Genomic DNA, 25,159 nt, shown 5'->3' with positions numbered 1-25,159 from the left:
TTTTGGATGGTTATTTATTCTGCTTTCTTAGTAAAAAGCAGCAATATTGACATATTACAGAAAATCTAGTAAACAAATCATCATCGTTTGAGGAAATTCTGTGGCAATGCTCCCTGAAGCTCATCTACAAGATAGATACAAATTACATACTCATAAACAATATAAACATACCTAAGAGATCAAGAATTATGCAGCTCTTTAAAATGTATAAGTTGCTAGGCCCAGCGCGGTGGCTCAGGCCTGTAATCCCAGCACTTTGGGAGACCGAGGCGGGCGGATCACGAGGTCAGGAGATCCAGACCATCCTGGCTAACACAGTGAAACCCTGTCTATACTAAAAATACAAAAAAATTATCCGGGCGTAGCGGCGGGAGCCTGTAGTCCCAGCTACTCGGGAGGCTGACGCAATTAGAATGGCGTGAACCCAGGAGACGGAGCTTCCAGTGAGCTGAGGCGCCCCAGCTACTCAGGAGGCTAAGGGAGGAGAACGGCGTGAACCCAGGAGGCGGAGCCTGCAGTGAGCCGAGATCGCGCCACTGCACTCCAGCCTGGACGATCAAGCGAGACTCCGTCTCAGAAAAAAGAAAAAAAAAAAAAGTATAAGTTGCTAAAACATTACATGGAAAAGCAGGTTATAAAAGTGCACATATGCACATATATAATGATCCCAGAAAAACATTTTCTCACACAAATATTTTTAGATGGGGGTGTGGTAGAACTTCTGATAATAGTCTTGACTGTTATTTTATGAGACATAAGTCACTGATATAAGAAAAATATGTGCTATACACTGATAAAATGTAGCATTCCGAATAAACGGTAAAATATCTATATATGTTAATCATCCTCATATCATAATGGAAATCATAATTTTGTCAGACATTGCTAAATCAGCTGAGAACTTTAACTTCTGCCTATTTCATAAGTGATTCCATTGGGGAAATACCAGGAGGGTAAGATGAGAATTAAATCAATGGATTTAACAGCCCTCAGTGTGTGATCACTTCACCAGGGTTTCAGAGGGAGGCAGGGGATGGGGAGATTGAATGTGAATCGTTTGTGGGTTCATAAGACAATTTCTCTTCCTTCTTTTTTCATGTGACAAATCCATCAGTTTAGTTGAACAGTAAAGAAGGAATGAGAGACAAGGTTAAAGACAAGAATGGAGTTCAGTTTGTAGCATTTCTCATGAGTAATAATTCTCTGCCTCATTTAATACAGGCAAGAAAAGTACTCTGTTAAGAATTTTAAATTTAAATATTTTGAGCCACAATTAACACACATTAACTTATTTATTTAAAAGCTAATAACTCATTAGACTTAAAATAATCCTCTAATCACTAATAAATTCAATTTAAATATTAAGATCTATTATTAATAAAACAAATATGGTGACCAAATTAGCATAGGATAAACATCACGGACTCTTGTCATCCTTAATTAACTTGGTCAAATAATTTCTTTCTCTGGGCCCTATTTCAGCATCTCTAGCATGGAAATAATGTAGGTTATATCACATTCGATTATAGTGAAGATTAAATAAAATAATGTACATAAAATGGTTGGTATGGTATCTAATAAATGCCCTATATGTATAAACTATTAGTATAAAGTAACTTTTAAACAGATAAATTACGTAGGTATATGTGTACTTAATAAATGTGTGAAGAAGATGGGAAAGAAATATAGCAAAATATTAACAGTGGTTATGTATGGGCAGTAGGGTTATGGTACTTATGTTTTTATTTATTAGATTTCTTTATTTTGCCAAACTTCCTACAATAGACAGATATTTCCTGTATAATGAAAAAATATATTGTTTTACAAACTAAGCAAAGTAAACAAGAACTATAAATCCACAAATACATTTATTTATATCTTTTTTTAATTTTCAGTGATCCATTATCTAATTATTTCTGACCCAGAGAAAAAGATAGATATTGACAGTTCATTTTCACTTTATCTTAATAGAAGTTGGGGTGGGTTTACCAGGCATCTTCATAGACAGAAATGCAGGATAATAAATATTAATTGGGGAAGGGTGAAGAGCAAAGGAAGAAGATCTCCAGGAAGAGGCAGAACTAGAAAAAAATGAAGAGACAGGAAAAGACCTAAGAAAGGGGGCATTGCCAAAATTCTCACAGACCAAAGAGAGGTTGCCAACAGAGCATCAGAAGAAAGAAAAGATCAGATTTCACTGTGGAATATTTTGTGCAAGAACCATCCATAGGAATTTTTAAAACTCTATTGGAGACTTCTGGACTCCACCCCTACATGTGTGGAGCTTGGAAGTTGCTAGTCTACCTTAACATTAAGCTGAACAAACTAAAACATCAAAAATTCTTCTTAAGTTTGTAAAAGAAGCGAGATCACAATTGCCATAAATAAATCGAATACCTGGTAATATAGCTAACAAGGGAAGTGAACGATCTCTACAAGAAGAACTACAAACCATGGCTTAAAGAAATCAGAGATGACACAAACAAATGAAAAAATATCTCATGCTCATGGATAGGAAGAATCAATATTGTTAAAATGGCCATACTGCCCAAAGCAATTTATAGATTCAATGCTATTCCCATTAAACTACCATTGACATTCTTCAGAGAATTAGAAAAACCTTTTGTTTTGTTTTGTTTTTGAGACAGAGTCTCACTCTGTCACCCAGGCTGGAGTGCAGTGGGACAATCTCAGCTCACTGCAACCTCCACCTTCTGGGTTCAAGTGATTCTTGTGCCTCAGCCTTCCAAGTAGCTGGGATTACAGGTATGGACCACCATGCCCAGCTAACTTTTGTATTTTTAGTAGAGATGGGCCTTCACTGTGTTGGCCAAGCTGGTCTCAAACTGGCCTCAAGTGATCTGCCCGCCTTGGCCTCCCAAAGTGCTGGAATTACAGGTGTCAGCCACTGCACCTGGCCCAAAACTGTTTTAAAATTCATATGGAACAAAAGAAGAGCTCAAATAGCCAAGGTAATTCTAAGGGGGAAAAAAAAAAAAAGCTGGAGGCATCACACTACTCAACTTCAAACTATACTACAGGGTTACAGTAACCAAAACAGCATAGTACTGGTACAAGAATAGACACATAGACCAATGGACCAAAATAGAGAACCCAGAAATAAGACTGCACACCCACAACTATCTGATCTTTGACAAACCTGTCAAAAACAAGCAATGGGGAAAGAATTCTCTATTCAATAAATGATGCTGGAAGAACTGGCTTAGCCATTAGCAGAAAATTGAAACTGGATCCTTTCCTCACACCATATAAAAATTTTAACTCAAGACGGATTAAAGATTTAAATGTAAAACCTAAAACTATAAAAACCCTGGAAGACAACCTAGGCAATACCATCCAGGACATGGGCATGAGCAAAGATTTCATTACAACACCAACAGCAATTGCAACAAAAACAAAAATTGACAAATGGAATCTAATTAAACTAAAGAGTTTCTGCACATCAAATGAAACTATCAATAGAGGAAACAGACAACCTACAGAATGGGAAAAAATTTTTGCAAACTATGTGTTGGAGTGATCAGATCCAGCACCAGCTCATGGAGGTAGCAAAGTCCGGCAGAGTCAAAGGATTGAGAAAAAGTTTGAGAAGTAAAGTGGGACCAGGGTGTCATCGTGATTGTGGAGGCTGTGAAGGCCCTGAGCTCTGGGAGCCCACACTATTTATTAGTAATCCAATAAAGCAACAGGTGGTGAGAATGCGGGGGTCAAAAGGGCGTGTTGCATTAAGCACATGATTTACAGATGTGATGGTTTAGCAGTTTGCTCTGCTACTTGAGATAATGGAGAGCAGGTTGTTTTAACTCAAGATACAATTGATCCCAGGAGAGCAAGGGGCAAGGAGCCAGCAAGTCTAGACACATTCCAGAGCCACAAGCACTGGATTCTATCCAAGCCACAAGGGATTTTATGCCCTGGGCTTAGATTATGGTGAGTCAGGGTAGCCTTCCATCCTTTAGCACAGAACTTGGTGTTCCAAAGGCCACAAGGCGTTTTAGACCCTGGACCCCGGACATGTTCCCAGAGTCTTTTACATTATGTCCAACATGCAAGCCCTGCCTCAGCTTCTCCCAACACTCACCTTTTCCCAACAACTATGCATCTGACAAAGGTCTAATATCCTGCATCTATAAGGAACTTAAACAAATTTACAAGAAAAAAACCCCATTAAAAAGTAGTCAGAGAACATAAACAGACACTTTTCAAAAAGAAGACATACATACAGCAGCAGCAAGCATATGAAAAGAAGCTCAACATCACTGATTATTAGAGAAATGCAAATAGAAACCACCATGAGATACTATCACACACAAATCAGAATGGCTATTATTAAAAAGTCCAAAAATAACAGATGCTGGTGAGGTTGTAGAGAAACAGGAATGCTTTTCCACTGTTGGTAGTAATGTAAATTAGCTCAACCATCGTGAAAGACAGAGTGGTGATTCCTCAAAGACCTAAAGACAGGAATATCATTTGACCCAGCAAACCTATCACTGGGTATATACCCAAAGGAATATAAATCATTCTATTATAAAGACATATGCATATGTATGTTCACTGCATCACTATTCACAATAACAAAGAAATAGAATCAACCCAAATGCCCATTAATGACAGATTGGATAAAGAAAATGTGGTACATATACATCATAGAATACTATGCAGCCATAAAAAAAGAATGAAATGACGTCCTTTGCAGGGGACATGGATGGAGCTGGAGGTCATTATTCCTTAGCAAACTAACAGAGGAACAGAAAACCAAGTATCACATGTTCTCACATATAAGTGGGAGCCGCACAATGAGAACACAGGGACATACAGAGGGAAACAACACATACTTGAGCCTATCAGAGGTGGGAATGGAGGAAAGAGAGGATCAGGAAAAATAACTAATGGATACTAGGTTCAATACCTGGGTGATGAAATAATCTGTTCAACAACCAACCATGACACATGGTTACCTATGTAATAAACCTGTACATCCTGCACATGTACCCAGAACTTAAAATAAAAGTTTGCAAACAAATTATTTCCTTTGTGTTGATTTTAATAGCCTGAAGACTGTAGACCTTGGTGATATCTTTTTGCAATGAATCTCTGAGAAGTTCTCTGAACTTCTTGTATTTGGATGTCTAAATCTCTAGTAAAACAAGGAAAGTTTTCTTCAATTATTCCCTCAGATAAGTTTTCCAAATTTTTGCTTTTTCTTTCCCTGCATGAACACTAATTATTCTTAGGTTTGGCCATTTTGCATAATTCTATATTTTTTGGAAACTTTCTTCATTTCTTTTAATTTGTTTTGTTTATTTTTGTCTGATTGGTTTAATTCAAAACCCTTGTCCTCAAGCTCTGAAATTCTTTCTTCTATTTGGTGTAGTCTGTTGTTAAAACTTTCCACTGCATTTTGTAATTCTCTAAAGGTTCTCTAAATTTCCCGAAATTTTGATTGGCTTTTCTTTAAAATATCTATCTCTTTAGATAATTTTTTCATTCATATCCTGAATTGTTTTTTAAATTTCTTTATGTTGGTTTTCACCTTTCTCTTGCATTTTCTTGAGTAACTTAATAATCAACCTTCTGATTGCTTTATCTGGTATTTCAAATATTACATATTGGAAAAAACTCACTTTAAATATAAAGATGCATGTAAATTAAAAGTAAATGGATGAAGAAAGATATAACATGCTAACACTAATCAAAAGAAAGTGAGATTGACTATATCAATTTCAGACAGAGAAGACTTTAGAGCAAAGAAAGTTATTAGGGATAAAAAATGTATTACATAATGATAAAGGAGTAAATTCTCCAAAAATAATAATAATCCTTATATGTATGTACCTAACAATAGAGTGTCAAAATATGTGAGGCGAAAACTGATAGAACTGTAAGGAGAAATAGATTAATCCACCATTGTAGTTAAAGACTTCAACACTCTTGTATCAGGAATGAACAGATCTAGCAGGCAGAAAATCAGTAAGGGTATAGCTGAACTCAACAACGCCATCAATTAAATGGAAATAATGGCTATCTATGGAATACTTTATCCAGTACAGCAGAATGTACACTCCTGCCAATCATACATGGAAAATTCACCAAGATAGACCACAAAGGAAGAAAGGCTATTACAACGGAGTAAAGATAGTCTTTCAATAAGTTATGCTGTAATAACTGGACACCCACATGCAAAACAAAACAATACAAAACTAGAAACAGACCTTACTCCCATCAGAAAAAATTAACATGAATAGATTACAAACTTAAATGTAAAACACAAAACTATAAAATCTTTAGAAGATAACATAGGAGAAAATCTAGACAACATTGGTTTTTGAGATGAGTTTTTAGATACAACACCAAAGGCGTGAACTATGAAGGAAATAATTAATAAGCTAGATTTCATTAAAACTATAAATTGCTGCTCTATGAAGGACATTGTCAAGAAAATGAAATGGCAAGACACAGACTGGGAGAAAATATTTGAAAAGACATATGTGATAAAGAACTATTATCTGAAATATACCAAAAAAAACTCTTAAAACAGGTTGTTTATAAGAAAATAAACAACCTGACTAAAAAATTGTCTAGAGAGGTAGAGCAAGATCTCCAAATAGAAGCCTCCACCAATTGACCTCCAAAGGAACACAAAATTTAACAACAATCTCCACAAAAAAAGCACCTTCATAAGAACAAAATCAGGTGAGCAATCATAGTACCTGGCTTGAACTTTATATCATTGAAAGAGGCACTGAAGAGGATAGGAAAGACAGTCTTGAACTGCCAATGCCACCCCTCCCACACCCCCTGGCAGCAGCCGTGTAGCACAAAAAGAGAATATGTGTGTTGGGGGAGGAAGATTGCAGTAATTTAGGGAATTTACATTGGAATTCAGTGCTGCCCTGTTACAGTGGAAAGCAACACTGGGAAGAGCTCAGCTGATGCCCACAGAGGGAACATTTAGACCACCCCTAGCCAGGAAAATATTGTCCATCTCAATGGTCAAAACTCAAGTTCCAGCAAGCCTCACCATCACAGGCTAAAGCATTCTGGGGCCCTAAATAGAAGTGAAATGCAGTCTAGGCCACAAGAACAGCAACTCCTAGGCAAATCCTAATGCTGTGCTGGACTCAGAGCCAGTGGACTTGGGAAGCATGTGACTAAATGCAATACCATCTGGGGCAGCCAAGAAAGTGTTTGTGTTATCTCTCCCTCAACCCTGCACAGTGCAGCTTGCAGCCTCTGAAAGAGACTCTTTCCTTCTGCTTGTGGAGAGGAGAGGGAAGAATAAAGAAGACTTTGTCTTACGGCTTGGATACCAGCTCAGCCACAATAGCATAGGGCACTGGCCAAAGTCCTGAGGCATCCATTCCAGACCCTAGCTCTAAGATGACATTTCTAGACATACCCTGGGCCAGAAGGGAATCTGCTGCCTTGAAGGAAGGCACCCACTCCTGATAGGATTCATCACCTGCTGACTACAGAGCCCATGAGCCCTGAATAATCAGCAGCAGTAGCCAGGTAGTACCTGCCACGGGTCTTGTGTTTAACTCTAAGATGGACCAGTTGTGGTGGCTACAAGGAGTGCCACCTTCTGATTGAGAAAAGCAGAAGACAGAGTAAAGGGGACTTTGTCTTGTGGCCTAGGTACCAGCTTGGCCACAGGAGGGTAGAGCACCAAGCAGGATCTTAGGGTCACTGAGGCTAAGGGACAGCCTTGGCTTTGGCTCTTGGGCAGAATTTCGGACCTGCTCTGGGCCAAAGGGGAGCCCAATTTCCCTGAAGGAAGAGTCCCAGGAGTGGCAGCATTCACCACAAGCCAACTGAAGAGCTCTTGAGCCTTGAGTAAACATTGAGGGTAGCCAGACAGTGCTTCCCATGTGTCTGGAGCAGTGGTGGCCATGGGAAGAGACTCCTCTGTTTGTGGAAAGGGGAGGTAAAACTGGGAAGGACTTTTTCTTGTTGCTTGGGTGACAGCTCAGCTGCAGTACAACAGAGCACCAGGTAGATTTCTAAGGTTTTTGACTCCAGGCCCTGCTCCCAGATGGCACCTCTGGACCTACCCAGGGCCAAGGGGAACTCATCACCCTGAAGCGAAGAACAAAAGTCTGGCTGACTTTGCCACTTGCTGATCGTAGAGCCCTAAGCTCTTGAGTGAACATAGGCAATAGCCATGTAGTGGTTACAGTGAGCCTTGGGTGAGACTAGCGCTGTGCTGGCTTCAGGTCTGCCTTAGTACAGTCCCAGTGGTGGTGGTCACAAGGCTGATTGTGTCACCCCTCCCCCAGTTCCAGGCAGTTCAGCACAGAAAGAGAGAAAGACTCTGTTTGGGAGAAAGTTAGGGAAGAGAACAAGAGTCTCTGACTGGTAGTCCAGAGAATTCTTCTGGATGCTATCGAAGACCACCACGGTGGTACATCTACAAGGCTGCAAGAGCCACAGCATTACTGGACTTGTGGCACACCCCCAATGCAGACATGGCTGCAGTGACCAAAAACATAGATCACAATACCCAAGTCCCTTTGAATATCTGAAAAGCCTTCTCCAGAAGGATGGGTATAAAAAAGCCAAGACTGCAAAGACTACAGTAAATACCTAACTCTCTAATGCCCAGACACCAACAAACATCCACAAACATCAAGACCATCCAGGAAAACATGATCTCACCAAACGAACTAAATAAGACACCAGGGAACAATCCTGGAGAGCCAAATATGTGACCTTTCAGACAGATAATTCAAAATAGCTAAAATAGCTATGTTGAGGATCACAGAGAAGGATTTCAGAATCCTATCAGATAAATTTTATGGGGACTGAAATAATTAAAAAGAAGCAAGCAGACATTCTGAAGCTGAAAAATGCAATTGATAAGACTGAAGAATGCAAGAGAATCTGTTGAGAGCAGAATTTACCAAGCAGAAGAATTAGTGGGCTTGAAGACAGACTATTTGAAAATACAGTCAGAGGAGACAAAAGAAAAAAGAATAAAAAACAATGAAGCAGGCCTGCAAGATCTAGAAAGTAGAATGAAAGGGGCAAATCTAAGAGTTACTGGCCTTAAAAGGGAGGTAGAGAGTGAGATATGGGTAAAAAGTTCATTCGGAGATAATAACAAAAAACTTCCAAAACTAGAGAAATATATTAATATTCAAGTACAAGAAGGTTATAGAACACTAAGCAGATTTAACCCAAAAAAGACCACCTTAAGTCATTTAATTGATTATTAAATTTCCTAAAATTCCCCTAAAAGGATCCTAAAAGTCCCCATAAAATTTATAAACTTCCAAAGGTCAAGGACAAAGAAAGGATCCTAAAAGCAGCAAGAGAAGAGAAACAAATAACATTCAATAGACCTCCAATATGTCTGGCAGCAGGCTTTTCAGTGGTAACCTTACAGGCCAGGAGACAGTAGCATGACATATTTTATGTGCTGAAGGATAAAAAAAGTTCTATTTTACCCTAGAATAGTTTATCCAGCAAAAATATCTTTACAACTTGGAGAAGAAATAAGGACTTTCCCAGACAAAAAAACCTGAGGGATTTCATCAACACCAGACCTGTCCCACAAGAAATGCTAAGGGGAGTTCTTCAGTCAAAAAGCAAAGGATGTTAATGAGCAATAAGAAATCATCTGAAGATACAGAACTCACTGATGTTAGTAAGTGCAGAATAAAACACAGAATATTCTAGCACTGTAATTGTGGTGTATAAACTACTCGTATCTTAAGTAGAGATATGAGTAGAAGATGAAATGATAAAATATAATAATTACAAGACATAGGCAATATAAAAAAATATAAATTGAAACAAAAAGTTGAAAAGAGGGAAAAAGTTAAAGTATAGATTTTTTAAATTAATTTTCTCTTTGCTTGTTTTGTTAGTTTGTTTATGCAAACAGTCATTGGGGCCTACTTGCGGGTGGAGGGTGGGAGGTAGCGGAGAATAGAAAAATTGCCTATGAGGTACTATGCTTATCATCTTGGTAACAACATACCATGTACACCAAACCCCCATGACATGCAATTTATCCATAGAACCAACTTGCACATGTACCCCTAAAACTGAAACTAAAATGAAATTAAACTAAAATAGAGATAGCATATGATCCAACAATCCCACTGCTATGTATATACCCAAAAGAAAGGAAATCAGTATATCAAAAAGCTATTTGCATTCCTATGTTTATTGCAGCACTATTCACAATAGCCAAGACTTGGAAGCGAGCTCAGTGTCCATCAACAGATGAATGGACTTAAAAAATTTGGTACATATACACAATGGAGTGCTATTCAGCCATAAAAAATCATGAGATCCTGTCATTTGCAACAACATAGATGGAACCGGAGGTCATTATGTTAAGTGAAATAAGCCAGGCACAGAAAGACAAACTTTGCATGTCCCCACTTATTTGTGGGAGCTCAAAATTAAAACAATTGAACACATGGAGACAGAGAATAAAATGATGGTTACTAGAGGCTGGGAAGGGCAGTGACGTGGGGTACTGGGAATGGTTAATAGGTACACAAAATAGTTAAAATGAATAAGATCCAATATTTGATAGCACAACAGGGAGACTATAGTCAATAATAATTTAATTGTACATCGTAAAATAACTGAAAAAGTATAATTGGATTGTTTGTAACTCAAAGGATAAATGCTTGTGGTAATGGATATCTTGTTTACCATGATGTGATTATGCATTGTATACCTATACCAAAATATCTCATGTACTGCCTATAATTATATATACCTACTATATGCCCACAAAAATTAAAAATTTTAAAGAATTAAATATGGCCAGGTGTGATGGCTCACGCCTGTAATCCCAGCACTTTGGGAGGCCAAGGTGGGTGGATCATCTGAGGTCAGGAGTTCAAGACCAGGCTGATCAACATGGAGAAACCCCATCTCTACTAAAAGTACAAAATTAGCCAGGCATGGTGGCACATGCCTGTTATCCCCACTACTCAGGAGGCTGAGGCCGAAGAATCACTTGAACCCGGGAGGTGGAGGTTGTGGTGAGCCGAGATCAGGCCATTGCACTCCAGCCTGGGCAACAAGAATGAAACTGTCTCAAAAAACAAAGAAAAAGGTTTAAATACTTTAAAAAACGCCTTACTAAAGAAGATATACAGATGGCAAATAAGCATAGGAAAAGATGCTCTACATCCTGTGTCATCAATAACATGAAAACTAAAATGAGATACCTCTTTATACCTAATAGAATAGCCAAAATCCAGAACACTGACAACACCAAATACTGACAAAGACATAGAGAACAGGAGCTCTCGTTCATTGCTGGTGGGAATTCAAAATACCTCCACTTTGAAAGGCAATTTGGAAGTTTCTTAAAAAACTAATCATACGATCATAAGATCCAGCCACCATGCTCCATGATTTGTACCCAAAGGAAGTGAATACTTCTGTCAACATAAAAACATGCACATGGATATTGATAGCAGCTTAATGCACAATTTGCAAAACTTGGAAGCTACCAAGATATCCTTCAATGAGTGAAGGGATAAACTGTCCTAAATCAAACAATGGAATATTATTCAGCACTAAAAATAAATGAGTTACCAAACTATGAAATGACATGAAACTTAAATGAATATTAATAAGTGAAAGAAGCCAATCTGAACAGACTATATACTGTATGATTTCAACTATATTATATTCTGGAAAAGGTGAAACATTAGACAGTAAAAAGATCAGTTGTTTGCAAAAGTTAGGGGAGACAAATAGGTAGAGCACAGAAGATTTTTAGGGCAGTGAAACTGCCCTATATGATATTGTAATGATGAATATATGTTATACATTTGTCCAAACCCATAGAATGTACAACACCAAGAGTCAACCCAAAGGTAAACTATGGACTCTGGGTGATAATGATGTAGGTTCATCCACTGTAACAAATGTGCTACTCTGACAAGGGATGTTGATAATGGGTGAGGCTATTCATCTGTGGCAATAGTGGCATATCAGAAATCTCTGTATCATCTAATCATTTTTGCTGTGAACATAAAACTTCTCAAAAGAAGTCTGTTAAAAATCTATTGAATGTCTGAAAAAAGAAAATACAATTAGCATTAACTGCTGTATTAGTCAGGATTCTCCAGAGGGACAGAACTAATAGGATATATATATATACACACACACACACACACACACACACACACACACATATACATACATACACACACACACACACACATACATATATATGGGAGTTTATTAAGGAGTATTAACTCACATGATCACAAGAGCCCATAATAGGCCATCTGCAAGCTGAGGAGCAAGGAAGCCAGTCTGAGTCCCAAAGCTGAAGAACTTGGAATCTGATGTTCAAGAGCAGGAAGCACTCAGCACAGGAGAAAGATGTAGGCTGGAAGGCTAATCCAGTATAGTCTTTTCATGTTCTTCTGCCTGCTTTTTATTCTGGCTGTGCTGGGAGCTGATTAGATTGTGCCCACCCAGATTAAAGGTGGGTCTGCCTTTCCCAGCCCACTGACTCAAATGTTAATCTCCTTTGGCAACACCCTTAACAGACACACCCAGGATCAATACTTTGCATCCTTCAATCCATTCAAGTTGGCACTCAGTATTAACCATCACAACTGTGTGCCATGCCTCTGAGTAATCATTCTTGACGACTCTTTTGTAAAAGTTATGCTCACAAGTTAATGACTATTTGTGTTTCATTTTGAAACTTCATAAAGAGACGTCAGACAGTGATAAGGATCCAAACAACCAGCATATTAGACAAGATGTATTTTGTTTCTTATTGTTTAGAGACAGGGTCTCACACTCGCCCGGGCTGGAGCACAGTGGCTACCACAGCTCACTGCAACCTTGCACTCCTGGATCAAGCGATCCTCTACTTCAGTTTCTGAAGTAGGCAGGACTACAGACTCATGCCACCACACCCATTTACTTTTTAGTTTTTTGTAAAGATGAGGTCTTGCTATGTTGCTCAGGCTGGTCTCAAACTCCTGGCCTCAAGCAATCCTCCCACTTTGGCCTCCCAAAGTGCTGGGATTACAGGCATGAGCCTCCGCACCTGGCCTTAGACAAGAAACTTTCTATTCACACTTGCTACTTCTAATTAAGCATCTTTTTTTTTTTTTTAAGACTGGTATTTCCAGTGTTATATATACAATTGCAAAATTAACACCTTATGTAAAGAACTGCCAATGACCTTACATAACCCACTGGTAGACTGGGGAGCAATATCTGCAGGTCTCCCTTGGATTACGAAATTCCCTTAACAAACCATGATACTACTGATGTACCAGTCATCACTGAAAGATGTTTTCCAATGGGGCTAAAATATTTACACTTACCTAACTACTTGTAATACTATTTAATCTTGCGTGGGGGCCAATTTGCCACAGCCACCTATGGTGAAACCTATGCCACAGTGACTGCAAGAGAGAATCAAGTAGATAATATAATTAGGAATTGAATCCATGAATGGTTTCATTGAATCCATGGACCAGATGGCTGCTCGTCATCCAGTCAGAAAAGAGTTAGGGTTAGACAGTTTCAAAATATAATCTGGTAGGCTATGAGCAGAACTGAAAATACAATTTAATTCCACTGAGTTCTATTTTTGGGAATAGCTAGGGGTTATTTACTGGTACATCCTTGGTGAATTATTAAAGGTTACTAAATAAACTAAACTTAATATATTGCCTGAATTTACCAAGGATTTATTCTATAGTTTCCTAAAATGGCTTAGTGCCAAGCAATACTTGCCAATGTTCGAAAGCTCCCACTGGGCATGCCCCACATATAAATAGAATTCCTGCAAATTTTTAGAAAGGGTACTTAGGGAGGAGCCTCACCACTGTTGATTTGAGTTGGTCAGGTTTTTAATCACTGTTAATTTTCCTTTTTAATTATAAATTCCTCTTAGTTTTGCATCTTCATTATGGATTTAGTTTGTGCAGGGTTGTTCAGTTAATAACAACTACTATTTGAGTGTTTAGTCCAGGCCCTAGGCTGAGATCTCTACATGTTCGTTTGTCGCTCTTAACACCCTTTTGAGACAGATAATAATATCATCCTCATTTTACAGATGAGGAAACTAAGGCACACAGAAACTAGACAACTTGCCTATGATCATACAGCTAGATACTGCGGAACCAGGACCCAAACTCAGGGATCTTCACTGTAGGTCAGAAGTCAGCAAACTGTTTCTGTAAAGGGCCAGACACCAAATATTTGGGGCTCTGTAAACTGTAGAGTCCCTACCGAACTATGTTGTTGTAGCCCCAAAGCAGCCTTAAACATTACATAAACAAATTGGTATGACTGTGTTCCAATAAAACTTTACAAAAACAGACAATAGGCAGGATTTGGTCTCTGGGCCACAGTTTGCTGACTCTTGCTCTAGATGCCTTGCTATTAACCACTATGCCAATAATATTTGCCCTCTTAGGTTTCAGTGAAACACATATACAGACTAGGAAACTAAAATGCTCCAAGAGCTATATACTGAGACACAAAGGCATTGCAATTCAAATATTAATCAACTGTGCCTTTATTGATAAAGAGGATATGAAATGTATGCCTGTACATTCATTGCTGATGTGAAGAAATTTTGCTTGCCTTTTTTTAGCTGCAAATTATTTGATTACCTAAACTTATATTGTAGCAGTCTAGAATGTAAAATCTATACATAAGCTTACTATTTTAAAGTAGGCATAAAATCCACCTATTTTGGGCCTCAATGCTTTATATAATCTAGTTTGAACACTTAAGGTAGAGAGTCAAGAGGTCTTTTGAACCACTGGGCTGGCTATAGTCCAAAAATGTTTGAGAGGCATCACTCTGAAGAAATGAGTAGGAAAACTTCTGGGGCCAAATCATATCTTGGAGGAGATCCCAAATGGCAACAGCAAGGAGTGAGGACATTTTATATTCAGCAATAGTTTAACACAATGGTTCCTATTAAGGGCTAAATTGTGTTCCCCCAAAATTCATGTTTGAAGACCTAATCCCCATGTGACTATATTTGGAGATAGGGCCTTTACAGAGATAATTAAGGTTAAATGACATCACTGGGTTGGCCCAAATCCAATAAGACTGATGTCCTTCTAAGAAGAAGAAAGGACACCAGAATTAACACTTTGCCCGTGAATACACAGAGAAAAAGTCATGTGAAGACACAAAGAAAGTAGCCATCTACAAGACAGGGAGAGGGGCCTGACCAGAAATAAACCCTCTTGGAACTTTGATATTGGACTTCCAGCCTCCAGGATTGTGAGAAAATACATTGTTATTTAAGCCATTCAGTCCATGTTATTTTGTTATGGCAGCCAGAGTAGCCCAATACAGTATCCAACTTTTGAATGCAAAAAATTATATGAACTTCCACAAGCTTTTAGTTATTCTATCTTCATTAACTGTTGACTGAAGTGATATATAAATACATATATACACACACAAATAACTAGATATAATGAATTCAGCAATACCTATATGTTACTAATCATAACAACATATAAATATATTTGTGGGAAAAAATTGTATACATATTTGGGAGATTTGATTTTATTCAGGTTCAGATAATACTTGATATTCATGTGTTTTCACAGTCCACACCCTTACAACAGTTACTCCATTGACTTCTTGGGATCCTCAGTCTTTGGGGTAGGAATCACCTATTCCCGCCCCTTTTAAGTCTGGCCATATTAGGATTAACTTGGGCTCAGTCCCTCTTCTGCAGCTGCTTCTCTTGATAGAGGACATGGCACACACACACCCAGAATAAAATGTGTCAGTCACGGTTTGAGTAAATGATCTAATTGCAGGGATCCCATGAGCCAGGACAAATTTTCAGGCCAGGAAAAAGTCATGGCAGCAATGGGATTGAAAGCTGACCTACTGGTGTCTGTCTTACTATCCAACCATCTTATTTGCCTGAGACTAGAAGCTCATCAGGAAGAAGCACCAACATCTTCATCTTAAACCTCTTTCTATATCCCTTATGGAATTCATAATTGCATGAGTTTAATTAACATTGTTTAACAAAAGAGGGGTCCAAACCAGGTGTTTCCAAACCTGGCTCATCATCAGTGTTTTTAAAACTGTGTGTGACCAATCCTACCCTGTGCATGTCTAAAGGGTAGAGATTGGAAGACCTGCATTTTTACTATGCTTCCTCTGTTAATTCTGATGTAGCCATTTCAGCATCATTTCTCAGATTTGCATTTGATAACTGTTTTAGATGAATATAGCCAATGGCCTCAATTAATGGTCACCCCATATCCTCCCCTTTTGCCCTGTAACTTTATAGTGTCATGCCACTGTGACTCTGAGCTTGCCCCAAGTGACTTGTTTTGGCCAACAGAATTTCAGCAAACTTGATGCAAGGAGAGACTTGGAAAAGTGCTTGCCTGCATGTCTCCATTTTCTCTCTTCAACCCCTGTCACTGCAATGAGACTATCCAAGGCTAGCCTGGTGAAAGGGTATGAGAGACACATAAAATAGGACTGAGTCATCCCAGCTAAGACCACACTAGATCAGTCATCCCCCAGCCTACTCACCAGCTGGCTGAAGATGCATAAGTAAACCCAGTTGAGATCAATCAAGACCATTTCAGAGAGCAGTATCAACCAGTGAACTGTAGACTTGGGAGAAATAATAAATGGCTAGTATTTTAAGCTACTAAGGATTGGGGTGGTTTGCTCCACAACACAGCTAACTAATACAACAACCATGATGCAGACCAACTGGAGGGATGGAGCATCTAAACCAAAGGCTGGTGTCAGAGAGACTTGTAGAAATCTTCAATGTCTATTGCACAGGATGGTATTAAAAAGAAGAAAGGATTTTCCAAGGTCAGGTATATGAGAAGTGCCAGGTTACAGTTTAGTTTAGTGAGTTTCTTTGTGTCTTCCAAAGAAACAGCATGTAAGCAATGTTTCCCAAATTTATTTGACCACAGAACCTTCTTTATCCCCCACTCCCAAACTAAGAATCATACAAAATGAATATTCCATAGAGCATATACGTTGGGACATTATTTAAGATAAATTGGTCTTCATCCTGCTTCAGTGTTGTTCCAAGGGTTAGAACTGAATTTAAGGCATTATAATTATAGAGAGAATTGGGATTAAACACATTCAGGCAAGGGTTTGTCAACTATGAGAATTATCCAAAGATGAAATTGCTGGCCTTGTGAAACGGTGACTCCAAACCCCAAGACTGAAGGTATTCAAAGAGAGAGAAATCTGAAATTTAGAGGATTTGGGTGGTGACAAGTTAACTTCCTTGAAATCTTTGTTCCCCAATAGCATGACAAAGGCTTCTGATTACTTCTTTCATTTCTAAGTGGTGTGACAGTTCATTTTATGTGTCAGCTCGGCTAGGCTACGGTGCCCTCTTGTTTGGTTAAACACTAGTCTAGATGGGATGTGAAGGTATTTCGTAGATATGATTAACATTTGTAATCAGCAGATTTTTTAAGTAAAGCAGTTTACGCCCCATAATATGGGTGGGTCTTCTCTAATCAGTTGAGGGCCTCTGAACAACTGAGGCTTCCCACAGAAGAAAGAATTCTGCTTCAAGACTGCAACATAGAAATCCTGTTTGAGTTTCTCTCCTCCTGCCCTGCCCTGTGGATTTTGAACATACCAGACCCCATTATTACGTTAGCAAATTCTTTAAAATAACTAGAATAATTCTCTCTTTTTCTCTCTCTGCCCTACCACGTGTGTGTGTGTGTGTGTGTGTGTGTGTGTGTGTGTGTGTGTATCTATCCTATTGGTTTTGTTTCTCTGGAAAACCCTGACTGATATAAGTAAATATCAAACATCATTTATATTTTATCACAATCCTAGACTAAAATACGCAGCAGTTCTACCCTGCTTCCTAATCCTTGCCTTGGAATCAGAGTGTTAGGTTTCCCAGATTTCCCATGTGGTTCCTCTAAGGACTCTTGTGGGTAGTCATTGGAGAACCAGAACTCCTAATTGCATTATTGTGGTAGCCAGGAGGTGATATTTCTCATATTCCCTTTTTAAGAGGGGCAGATTTTATGAGTCACCTTGGGTGGCATAGCAATTTTGCAGCTGTGTAGTGTTTGTAAGAAACTGACAGTCCCTCATGAACCACAGTGACCCAACTTGGCAGGGCCCCAGCACCTATTTATGGCCCAAAATACTGGGGAAGAGGTCACAGGAGGAGGTTCTCTCTTCTGGAATTGAGCCAGACAGACAGTAACACTCTAGGTCAGAGTTAACACAGTCTGATTCACTGCAACGTGTTCTCTGAATGACTTCCTAGGAGCCTAACTGAACTACTACAAATCCGTGTTGATATCCAGTATTCAGCCACTTAGAAAAAGATTTAAAAAAATAAAAGAGAAGAACAATAATAAAAAAAGTAGGCTTTAAGAGAAATAAACAAAAAATACCAAGTGTAGCCGCCCAGTGATAGTGGGAATACAGACCTGGAACAACCCCGTTGTTCAGTTAGATGCTCTGTTCACGTTACTCAGAAGACCTCTCACACTGCAGCCACTGTCAACAGTAGCTAGTGCCTTGAGGACAAACTCTTGTTTTTCCTTGCCTAGTTCAATACCTAGCACATACAAGGAGCTTAAAAACTATTCACTGAGTGAATGAGCTACTAAGGACATAGAGCCCTTCACATCCATGTAGCTATTAAGCCAGGATTGTTTTTCATCCTGTCATTGAGCTTCACAAGCCCAGTATGATCCAGCACCTGAGAATATTTCTTTCTAAACTAGCCCTGATACACGTGTGCAGTTTCTGGGTTCTTAAAATCTTTAGAACTAAGGTCCTTACATTTGGGTACTGAGTTTGTATTCATTCGCTAGGGCTGCCAAAACAAAGTACCATACACTGAGTGGCTTAAACAATAGAAATTTATTTTCTCACAGTCGTGGTGGCTAGAAGTCTGAGATTAAGGTGTTGGCAGGGCCGGTTTCTTCTGAGGCCGCTGTCTTTGACTTGTGGATAGCCGTCTTCTCTTTGTATCCTCACACGATTTTCCCTCTGTAACTGTCTGCATCCTAGTCTCATCTTCTTAGAAGGACACCAACCACATTGGATTAGGGCCCACTCTAATTATCTCATTTTACTTCATTATCTCTTGAAGGATCTGTCTCCAAATTTAGTCACATTCTGAAGTACTAGGGCTTAGGAATTTGACATACACACTTCGGAGGGTCACAGACACATATACACACACATATAAGACATATAATAGATCTATAAATCTTCTCACAGCTTTAAGGTGAGAAAGGGAAGGTCTTTACATCTATTCTATTTTAATATCTTTTCTCTGGCTGCATACTTAGAACCCTCCTACAAGTGTGAAGGAAGAAAAACTATAGGATACAATCTCTGTATCTTTCCTCTAATTAATAAGTAAACTAACTTTAACCTAATTAATTGATTTCTTTTACATGTATCTCAAATTTTTATTTCCCCTTTGTATTAAGCTGTTCTTGCATTGCCACAAAGAAATACCTGAGACTGGGCAATTTATTTAAAAAGGGGTTTAATTGGCTCAGAGTTCCATAGGTGTACAGGAAGCACAGCAGCATCTGCTTCTGGAGAGACCTCAGGAAGCTTCCAATCATGGCAGAAGGCAAAGGGTGTGCAGGCACATCATATGGCAGGAACAGGAGCAAGAGAGAGTAGAGGTGGGAGGTGGCACACACTTTTAAAGGATCAGATCTTGCCAGATTTCACTGTCACGAAGACAGCACCAGGCCATGAGGGATTCATCCCATGACGAAACACCTCCCACCACGCCCCACCTCCAGCACTGGGGTTTAAAATTCAACATGAGATTTGGGCAGCAATAAATATCCAAACCATATCACTCTTAGAATTCTTGTAAGCTGAAAGAAACAAACACAGGAGTCTAGAAGTGGCCCACAGAGAAGTTGTTATGTCCTGAGCTCCTTGAGAACAGGCTGGGTCTTATGTCTGTATACTGTGAGCATATACTACATTACCTGGCATGGAATGGTTGTTCTAAAAATTTATAGGTAAATGATGTATGCAGGAAACAAACCTCATGCTAGGTTCCTAGTTTTATGTTCCAGAATCACATTTGCCCCCTAAGCAATGTTAACATGTGCTGACTTATGTTGGCTCACTGCACCCTTAACTTTTTAAAACACATTTATATATAATTACTTATTTCCTGGTGTTTCAACAGACTTGTTTGCAGCCATTTATGGTAAAACAAAAGATAAATGTCTGAAGAGTATTATCTACACACAAACAAACCCCTAATGGCATCAATCTGCGAGACAGCATTGTCCCATTCAGAGATGAACTTCACTGAAACATACACTGACTGTCACTCACGGAACTCCCCTGACTCCCCATTGCTAAGAGAGTGTATTCAAGAGTCACATACCTGTCAGGGTCAGCCTTGCATCTGACCTTGGCTTTGCCCTGGCCAAAGAGGCAGCACTAAGAGGCAAGTGTGGGAACTTGGTTAATCTTCAGTGCCTTTCTTGTTTAATACTATCAAGGTATTCCTGTAATGGGCCAGTAATCCATTGATAAGGAGACTTTGTTGCTGAAAATCTTGAAAATTGAATGTCTAACATTCTATATCTGACCTGTGGCTGGTTATTTAACTCTGATCCTTGAATGAATTATTCTGATCTGGTTAACCTCCTATCTTCTGTCTCTGGACCCAGACTATAGATCCTGTTATGACATGGTTGTCTATCTGGAAGAGGGGTGTGGAAATAAACAATAATTACTACAACACAGTGACTAATCAGCAAGTTGTTTTATATTTGTTCATTCAGAACAAAATTAAAAAAAGTAAACTAGTTGGGCATGGTGGCTCATGCCTGTAATCCCAGCACTTTGGGAGGCTGAGGCAGTTGGATCACTTGAGGTCAGGAGTTCGAGATCAGCCTGGTCAACATGGTGAAACCCCATCTCTACTAAAAAAAAATACAAAAATTAGTTGGGTGTGGTGGTGCATGCCTGTAATCCCAGCTACTCAGGAGGCTGAAGCAAGAGAATTGCTTTAGAAGGCGGAGGTTGCAGCAAGCCAGGATTGAGCCACTGCACTCCAGCCTGGGTGACAGAGTAAGACTCTGTCTCAAAAACAAACAAAAACTAAACTTAATTTTCCCCTATTGAGACTGAGGAATCTTGATTAATAGATACATAGATGGGTCACAACTTAATTTCTTGAAAAAATTCATTATCAGCTGTAAATCAGCTATAACCCAATGATTCTGTCCTCCCACTAAACATTAATGACCAAATCTGGAATGCCACTTGCCAGCACTCACTAGCGTTGCCATATAGTTCCACATCAGTAGGTGGGGTTAAAAGTGTGATATGATGAACACTGAACTCAGAGTCATAAGGACAAAAGTTCAAAACTCAGCTCCATAGTAGCTGTATTCTCTCAGCAAGTTACTGAGCCTACTTTCTCAGTTCATCAAATCAAAATACCAGCATCTAACCCATAAACAAAGTACCACAAGGATTAAATAAGATAAGGAATTATTCCATCAATTAGTCAACATATATTTACTGGGGCATATTAAGTGCCAGGCACTGTTCTGGGACCTAGGGAGAACATCCCTGTGAACATCCTGGTGGGACTTTTATGTTAGTAGGGGTAGAGGAAGTGATGGAATGGACGATAAATGAGCAAGGCAAAGAGAGATGATGAGTAATACAGCCTGGGGATAGGAGTCTTTTATTTTATTAATAGGGTGATCAGGGAAGGCTTCTCCAATGAGAGAACATGTACAGAGCTTAGAATGAGGTGCAGGAATGAAGTGTACATGTATGAAAGGGAAAGAACTTCCCTATCCCCTAGAGAGAAGAACAGGCACAGATGACCCAAGGCAGGAACATGTGGAGGAAGGCCAGTATAGAGGAAACAGAGTGAGCAAGGGGGATGTTTGAAGATAATGTCAATAAGTTGGCCTTATGTCATCTAGGGTCTTGTAACTAATGAATGGACATTGGATTTTATTCTCTCATAGGAAGCACATGGATGATCAGAGCAGCAGATATGAACATATGTGTGTTTTAAGGGAGCACTCTGGCTGCTGTGTTGAAAAAGATCAATAGACAAGGCTGGAAGTAGGGAGCCCACTGAGGAAAAGATGGGGGTCTAGGTGAATAAGACTGGAGGCCTGGACTAGAGTTGCAGTCTGGAGTTGGGGAGAAGCAGATGGGATCGGGATTTTTTTTTAGATGGAGCCACTAGGATTTGCTAATATATTTGGTGTGGATATGAGATAAAGCACAGGTACATAGTGTTACACGGTACCTGCTGATTTGGGGACTCTGTAGAGAGGCATCCTTCTTAAGAATGCAGATCTAAAGAAGTTAGATTGCACCTAGGCATAAACTCTAAGATCAGGACACAATGGCTTATAACCAAAGTCTGCAGTGTCACCTTAACAGGACAGCCCAATTCTTCTGCCAATAGGATGAGGCCTTAAAGGTTTTAATATAGGTAAAGAAGGCATGTGTCAGCCAAATGAGGGTTTCCCAGACATGGAAACATATACAAAAAGAAAATCATAGAGGCAGAAGCTGACTGTACCTTTCCAAATACCATCTGGAGGATGGGAGCATTTGCCAAGTGATTTCATTTATTATGGTTCCATTGGCACGACCATCTCTATGGTAGGGATTGATATAGGAAATTACAGCTAAATGACTTCGAGTATCTTAGACCTTTGGCAAGATAAGCCTTATTGTGGAGATGGATGCTGATTGCTCGGTAAGCATGGCAGGCAGTAATAAGGGAAACCTGGCTGGTACTATCACAAAAGTCCAGCAAATGGCTATTTACAGGAGAGAAGTCAACAAATCAAGAAATCATTGTTCCTTTGCCCAAGTGAAAGAATTGTAGTCAAACATAGGTTCTTTCTTCTAATGAAGCCTGATCTGTATCATCACCTCTAAATTAAAGGACAATAAGACTTGTCATGTAAAGACGTGTTTCAATAAGAAAGCACTGTAATCATTATTTTCAACCTTGGTGCTAGGCAGTAAAGAACCCAGTGGATTATTTTCAATGACTGAAATACCAACATTAAATTTTGTTATCTCTTGCATAATTCAGTAGAAAAAAATTGTTCCTACTGACTGACCCTAGAAAACACTGAACTGTTTGTTAATGCATGAGATTTATCAGGTTTTAGACAAAAAACATTCCACATAAATGATATTTCGAATGATTGATTACAACCCACAGACACACCAGTACTTTAGGTACACTGACAAAAATAATTCTAAAATAGATTACACTCTTTCTTGCCCTCTTAAACAAAGGACACTGAAGATAGTTCCTAGAGACTCAGAATCATTACTGTGAACATTAGTCATCATGATGCTCACAGGAATCACTGACCTCCATAGAGGGATATGTCCCTGCACTAAATGGTCACTCTTAAAAATAAAATATTAGCTGGGCGCAGTGGCTCACGCATGTTATCCCAATACTTGGGGAAGCCGAGGCAAGGGGTTGAGGGAAGGGGTGGTGGTGATTGCTTAAGTCCAGGAGTTTAAGGCTATGGTGAGCTCTGCACTCCAGTCTAGGTGACAGAGGAAGATCCTGTCTTTTAAAAACAAAAACAAAACTTAAAAAAAATAGATAACAATTTTTCTTTAGTCCTTCCCTAGCAAACAACAACTTTCTTTTGATTGCTATTGTTATGTCTGACTTTGCAGGGTGCCCCCAAATTCATATGTCAAATCCCTAACCCAGTGTGATGTATTTGAAGGTGAGGCTTTGGGGAGGTAATTAGGGATCAATGAGGTCATGAGAGTGGGGCCTCTATGCTGGCGTAGTGCCCTTATAAGAAGAGACATGCAAGAGCTCACCCTTGTTCTCTCTCCATGTGCACATACCTAGCAAAGGCTATGCAAGAAGGGGGTCATCTGCAAGACAAGAAGAGAGCCCTCACCATAAATCTGAATTGAACAGCACTTTGATCTTGGACTCCTAACCTCTAGAGCTATAAGAAAAAAAAAAAATTCTGTTGTTTAAGCTACCCAGTCTACAGTATTTTGTTATGGCAGTCTGACCTGACTAGACATAGAGTGACTGCATTTCATTTCTGATTCACTGCTTCTAATCTCCTGTGAACTGCTTGATTAAATTTTGCTTAAAATAAACATTTGGATATGTTCCATGGGTGCTGTTTCATTTATTTTGACTGTTTAGGGGTCTTCATTGTCTACTTTCAAACTCCAGGTTAAATTCTGGCATTTGGAAGTTCAGTTATTTACATTTATTTTCTAGGCTGCTAATAACTAAAAGCTGTTTGGCAAAGTTAATGCAGACCATGATTTCTGTTTTCTGTTTTTAACTTAAGGAAAAAGGGAAAAGTCTTCAATTGTTCCTCACATCTGAGTTAGAAGAATCTTGAAGCCCTCTCAAATTCAAAAAGAGTTCCCTTTGAGAAATCATAATTATATTCTGACTGTTAACGTTTTTGGTGTGAATGGTTGAAAGATGGGGGCAGGTGAAACAAACAGAAAATGCATATGCTAGCATTTATTTTATCTTCAGGGATATAGTTAAGATGATATTTTTAGATGCTAGCCCTTCCTCAGAGTATGAGAGCATTTGGGAGCAAGGGACGACTGTTGCTTATGAAACCTCTGGAATAATAAAAGTAATTAGTATGCAGTTCACATCAAACCTATAATTACTGTGGTTGGGTGACAAGATATGCATAAACTGCAAAAGACTATTATTCTCAGAGTAAATAATGTGACTTCTGACCAGTTTTAACATTTGCTGTAGGAAGAAGAAGCTAGAAGCTTGTAGGGGTGGGGGACGGGGTGGGGGAAGGCTGAACTGTTTTTCTAAGATTTTCGCAGTTGGCTTAACAATGAGCAGCGAGGACACTTAACAGAATGGGGTCAAGGAATATCTGATGAGGACCCTGCTTAGGAGATGAAATTTTAAGATTGCCAATTGCTAACAAGGCACTGACGAGAAAAAAAAAAATTACTTTGTGAGTAATGACTTGTTATTTCATGTACATTTTATGCCACGTATATATTATTGAGGGTTTCAGGATATAAGAGAGGAAAGGAAATGGAGCTTAATTATAAAGCAAATAAAGAGACCATTTACTGATTT

The 25,159-nt window shown here is 39.1% G+C and overlaps 1 long non-coding RNA gene across 1 annotated transcript in view; it reads right to left on the bottom strand.

Annotated features, from left to right (window-relative positions):
* Positions 1–18,041, bottom strand: part of LOC105508481 — a 35,034-nt gene extending 16,993 nt beyond the window's left edge. The window contains exon 1 of the long non-coding RNA XR_001001275.1: positions 17,908–18,041. This is a non-coding gene — a long non-coding RNA (uncharacterized LOC105508481). The remainder of the gene's footprint in view (positions 1–17,907) is intronic.
* Positions 18,042–25,159: the final 7,118 nt, after the last annotated feature.

The sequence above is a fragment of the Colobus angolensis genome, unplaced genomic scaffold (assembly GCF_000951035.1).
Source record: "Colobus angolensis palliatus isolate OR3802 unplaced genomic scaffold, Cang.pa_1.0 Scaffold162, whole genome shotgun sequence".
Taxonomy (NCBI): Eukaryota; Metazoa; Chordata; class Mammalia; order Primates; family Cercopithecidae; genus Colobus; species Colobus angolensis.
The sequence above is the reverse complement of the archived record's forward strand: the minus strand, read 5'-3'. Positions and strand labels throughout refer to the sequence as shown.